Source organism: Typopeltis vanoorti, chromosome 16 (assembly GCF_054136105.1).
Source record: "Typopeltis vanoorti isolate ZY-2024b chromosome 16, IOZ_Tvanoo_1.0, whole genome shotgun sequence".
Lineage (NCBI taxonomy): Eukaryota > Metazoa > Arthropoda > Arachnida > Uropygi > Thelyphonidae > Typopeltis > Typopeltis vanoorti.
Genome location: NC_143564.1, coordinates 62,804,496 through 62,810,495, shown reverse-complemented (window position 1 = coordinate 62,810,495; position 6,000 = coordinate 62,804,496). Strand labels below are relative to the sequence as shown.

General features: G+C 33.9%; 1 protein-coding gene across 1 annotated transcript in view; it reads left to right on the top strand.

Moving 5' to 3' along the window:
* The first annotated feature begins 3,316 nt into the window (after window positions 1-3,316).
* The window catches only part of LOC150098069 (synaptotagmin-5-like), a 172,130-nt gene continuing 169,446 nt past the window's right edge, over window positions 3,317-6,000 (top strand). The window contains exon 1 of the mRNA XM_090406699.1: window positions 3,317-3,356. The gene's annotated coding sequence lies outside the window, so the exon portion shown is untranslated. The remainder of the gene's footprint in view (window positions 3,357-6,000) is intronic.

Here is a 6,000-nt window from a genome sequence, read left to right as displayed (position 1 = left end):
TTGATGTGATGATTTTATTATCATAATTTTAGAAAAAAATATTAATTTTTTAAAGCGAATTCTAGTCCTTAAAGACAAATTGCGTAAGTGAATATTTTGCAAAGATAATATCAAAATATTATCTTTGCAAAATATTCTAACTATTAATAACTATTAATTTAAATATTTAAACTATTATCGAGAGTAAACAGTACTTCTTTTAAGCATTCTGAGTGTTTGTCACAGTACAAATGAACATTGAGTATTCTACAAGAGGAGCTATTTGTTCAAATTTCTGACTTTAATTCAAGAATATTACGTTAATTGAAACTTCTATTTTTGCATTGCTTAGCTCACAGCAAAGCATATATATATATATATATATATATATATATATATATCCCTTATTTTTGACTAAAATATCTGTTTATTCAATCTCAATAGTTGCACTCCTAATAATAATTAACGCCCAAAACAGTAACCACACGATTACGACCCATTTACAAAGTTAATCACGTTTTCAAGACAATCCCTCCACTCACCGAAAGATAAAAACACCTGCGACCCATTAGTACTACAGATTAACAGCGGACTAAGAGTTAAGATAATTCAAGAACGTCATTCTATCTCATTTGGTGATTACGCATGGTAATTGTTCTAGCTCCTTCAGCATTTCAATTTATTTTACTTCTCCTCAAACCCTTGTGTTCACAATTTCGGCACATCTGCTCTTATTATTATTATTAATGCAATATTAATGAATTACCTTGATTAATTAATGCGCATCTCAGTAGACATAGTGTTGTTGAAAGCGACCCGATATACTTGTTAGTGGGATGATGAATGTATTGATTATGTTGCACGTGTACGAACAAATGTCACAGAGATTAAAAAAAATCATTGGCAAATATTGTTTTGTTATTTTGCTTATTTCAGAATTTAAGAATAAATTAGCATTAATTCCAACCCATTCTCAAATGATTATTCTTCAATGAATCAAAAATAGTTTCTGTTGATTTCATAATGCTGCACCTCTTCCACTATTATACTATAAAATACACAAGGTCTTTCTATCACGAAGCATTCTTAGAAGGTCGCACTAAAACGGAGAACAATGATTCCCTTGGGCATGCATGCATTGGTTCCAAAGAGTTTTTCACCTCCGAAGCACTCCATGAAGTTTTAAAGAAAATGTGACTTGAGAGCTTTTATTGAACCGATTGCTTCAAATGAACTTACTTTCAGAATCTTTAAAGCTAGGAGCAGGAAAAAGTAGCAGAGAACGATTTTCTGCCCAATAAAAAAAAAACGTTCGCTGCAAGCGATTTGCTTTTAAGCTTTTCTGAGAATCTGAAATACGTTTTACCGACCCTCTCATCGTATTCCGAAATTTGTTAAATTTACTGAAATTTCCATATTCAATAATGAGGTCTTTTACTACCTAGTTAAATGTACGACGTTGGTTAGATAGAATTTTATTCAATCACTAATCAAGTATTATACCTAAGTGATGATTATAGTCATCCAGATTGCGGATCATTTCTAATGTCTCCTCAGTGATTCTGAGACCTCGAAAGTTCAGAAAAGGTTGTTGTAGATGTAGTGTCCTCACTTGTTTTTACTACTCTCCAGATAAAATTTAATGTATGCGTCTTGTTTCTTTAAACTTCAAATAAAGAACGTCCAGAACTGCAGGCGGTGTTTGAAACAAGTGATCAAGATAAAAACTTGTGTAGAGGAGATACTGATCAATGATGCACTCTCAAAAGTTTTTTGAATGACAATATCAGTCTGAGAACGTTTGGATCACACATGGGTTTATTAAATAAGTTTCGTGTTTGTTGCTGCAACAGAGATGATTACTTCATTTGCTTGGAGTATGGGGAATAGCAAGTGATATGAAGTCATTAGCCTCTATATACAAGTAGCTCAGACATGAATATATTTCAAGCGCAAAGCTTTGTTTTGCTTACTTGGGAAAAGGATTAAAACCAAGTATAAAATTTCTTGGTATCTTTAACGTATAATACACCCAAGGTAAAAAAAAAAAAAAAAAAAAAAAAAAGAACTTTCTACATCTTCCTCTCATCCAGAGATTTTTATTAAGAAGATCAAGTACCTTTTTTCCACTAGTATATGGGATATATGACTTCTGTATTACTTCAACCTTGGTATCTCTCCTGGGTCTGGCTCTCACTGAAACTAGGTCCGCCGCTGAGATTATGGCTCTGGCTGGTGGTGGGGTGAGACTGCCACTGGGTAGAGCCAACGCTGAGAAGTTCTCGGTGATGGAGTGAGTCTATCACTGAGTGGAACAACGCTGAGTTGGACGGTCTTTCGGCCACTATGGAGTGGTCTAGGGATCGTCCTAATTTTTAGAGAGGTCTTTAGTTAAATACACCTCAATAAAGGTAAGGTCGAAAACAGTCTGGGTAGTGGCCCTTTCCATTATGCATTGTATTGTACACGCCTGAAAGGAGGTGTGTGCTTTGCATTATGGGATACATACTAAGGCAAATAATATGAAGTTATTAGCCTCTATATACAAGTAGCTCAGACATAAATGTATTTCACGCGCAAAACTTTGTTTTGCTTATGTGGGAAAATGATTAAAACCAAGTATGGAATTTCCTGGTATCTTTAACATATATATATATATATATATATATATATATATATATATATATATATATATATATATATATATATATATATATAATAAAAACTGTGATTTCATCTATCTACTGCATAATACCATACGCGTAGCGCAAAACCAAATCATTCACCATTATGAGTTGAAATGTTTACACGTTACTGCAGCACGATAGCAAACAACCAGTATGCAATATTTCCAAAAATGCGAATGAGAATGGAAGGGATTTTAACCCTACTTTAAGGAACGAGTCTTATTTTAATGTGATAAGAAAGGTTTAGTTGAGCCTCGTTATATTCCAAGGAATTGTGGCAGTGTTTTCCGACCCTGACTAATCGATTAATGATTGAGCCCACAAAACAGTCATTCTCAGCACCTTTTTCAAATTGCGTTCTCCCATCCCTTCCATCGTCTTCTCCTGGATTTTGCCGGAGACACTAAATCCTCGTCTTCTCTAGGCACATCCGACTGTTATTGCCCTGCACGTGACTGACATCCCTCCCTTCTCCGCTACCAAACCACGTGATGCAGACGGTGGTCGCACGCTACCGAAAGAGACGCCACTCTAGTTTCCCTCCTGCGTTCCTAGTAAAAGGCTCTCCTTCCACGCCGTGTCAGGAAAACCAGTGAGAAAACGTTATTTCCTTCCTCACAGGATGTTTTAGTCGTTTTGCACGTGTGGCGGAGAATTCCCGGCAATGTCGTACTAAGGTGTGTAAAACAGGTAAGATTTTGTATATTGCAATTGAAACAAGAGGTCGTATGACACCGTGGAGTTTTGCTATTTTGTAATGAATTTGTTGTCGAATTATCACGAAAAAAAGGAAATGAGTTATGCAAATGAAGTGAAAAATCGAAAGTACTGGTGATTATTATTCTGGATTTTGTTTTAGATAATGATTAAGCTGCTGGTAATGCTGTCGGGCTCATCAGTAAATTGTGTAGTGTTATTTTTCTAGATTTCTAGATCCTTCATTCACTGTCACTCAAAAAATGTAACATAACAAGTTCCTATTAATAACAAAATATTGGTCCCTAAAGAATATTATTTCTGAACCTAACTAAAGGACCAGTGCGAAATGGAAGGGCTATGGATATATTATTATCGCAAACATCATCGTCTCATTGCTTTCCAAGGAAGAAGAAGAATCACCAGTCAAATGTACAGTAATGTAGACCAATTTCCTAATATTTATCAGGTAAAGGTTTGCTTTAAATCAGCTTTGGATCCTATTCATCCCTTTGATAAGAGTGTATATAGGTTTTACGCTTCAAACATTGATTAGAAGTGTCATTAATATATCATTAATGATTTAGTCGACTAAGCATTCCTATATTCACCGTGAACTGGTTCTCAGATTTATATTTAATTCTGTTTTTGCAAGCCAAGGCGAAGATTATCTACTTTAATTTCAATCTAAAAGATATCGAAAGTTTTAAAACCATTCATTAAGAAACACTTCAAAAATTGGTTTAACATTTCCTGTCGACTTTCATCCCAAAGTCTAAAACATTCATGAACTCTCTAATTATTTTACAATCATAGAATGTTTTTTTTTTATAACCGTGTAATATTTTTTTACCAAGTTTAGCTTTGTTTTTCTGGTTATTGAACAACTCGTTAATTACAAACTTTGTAATTTACTTTTTCACCTCGCCAGCCAAGTTGTTAGATCAGCACTCATCACGCCCTCTACGTCGCGCACAACCAAATAAAAGCGTAATAATTTTTATTTATTCATTCTTGAAAATATTAATTATAGCGACATTGTATTTAAAAAAAAAAAAACACTCGTCCAGTATTGGTATTTTGAAGACACCCATAACTCGAAGTAAATAAAGACATTTTCCCGAGGGCAATACATCATTGCTAGAATGACGTGCTATCGGAGATTATATAAATCGATAACTTTAGGATTAGTGATCCAAGACACGAATGGACATTAGAGAACAACCTCGTCGTCAAAATATTGTTATGTTTAGACAGGACCCGGAAGCTTCCGATGATTTATTACATCAAAGTAGGGATGAATTCTAATATCACAGAAAGAATGATGAATAAGAGTGTCAAGTTTAGAACTTTGGATGGTATTCGCATTTATTGATTTTTCTAGAAAACTATACTTGCGTTTCTCTCAGTTGTGCTGACATGCTAAGGAGTTTGTTTTCATCTTATATAAAAAGACTGTCCCGTAAAAGTTTCTTTTGTTTTACTGCACAGGTATATTATCACGAAGATGTTCGCCCAGTTCCATCATAGATTTATGTCTAGTTTTCTTGTCTAAATATTAACTTTCTTGTTTTATTATATTATTTTCTAAATAACTGGATTCCAATGTTGCTTTGATAATGTGCAGAAGGAAATAATATGTTAATTAGATCTTTAAATACATTCTAACATGAAAAGATTCAAAATGCACACAGATAAGATGACGTCATCATCTCATTTTATGCTTAGAAAAGAAAAATAAATAAATAAAGCATCAAGAATAAATACGAGAAATGTATTTAAACATGTCAGTGCACGTTGAAGGATTAATTAATTTTTAATTAGTCTTGAACATAATTAATTAATTGGGTTCTGTTTTAATAAATATGTGTCTGTACATTTCAAGTTACCTTTGATTTGTTATAATGGTATTGCATCTTTCTCCGAGTTTCGCCCAATGAACTCCGATTATGTTTCTGGGTGTTATTGTAAGCACAGACCTTCAGAGCTAGATGCATAACTACTTCAGAATTTTATTATATTTTTTTTATAAATCTCCTGTAGGTTGAATCAGCACGTTATTTTTTTTTTTCAGTCACTCTTGCTGATCACGTATAGAAATACTGCACATCTTTTTATAGACCAAGAGGGATTCAGATTAAAGAGAAAACAAGGAAAGATATAGTAAGAGGATGAGAATAAGAAAGAAGCTCATGCGATTTAGAGGCTTAACTTCCTACCATGTTGCCCTAGTACTGCCCTGTATTTTATAAGATTTATTACATAGGAATCTATTTTTATTATACACATACTGGGCACTGGATTAGAAACCTTTATTTTACGTATAGGCGAGCAATGCCAATACTGCTCCTCTTCAATTCCCTGCGCATAGTTCGGTGAGATATGATTCCCGGAACAGCCTTCATTAAATACTTCGGTCAATTGCTGCACAGAGGAAGTTCTGTTTGTCCTTACAAGCCTTCTCAAACGGTGATCTCGTTGCTGACAGACTGTCTTAGGACCACAGTTAGGCTTGAATATATGTATTTCAAGATATTGTGATTTACGTAAGCAAGAAATTAAAGTCCTTACATACGATCCATTTCAACTTAGGAATTATTATTATTATTATTATTATTATTAACGGCCTTTCATCAAA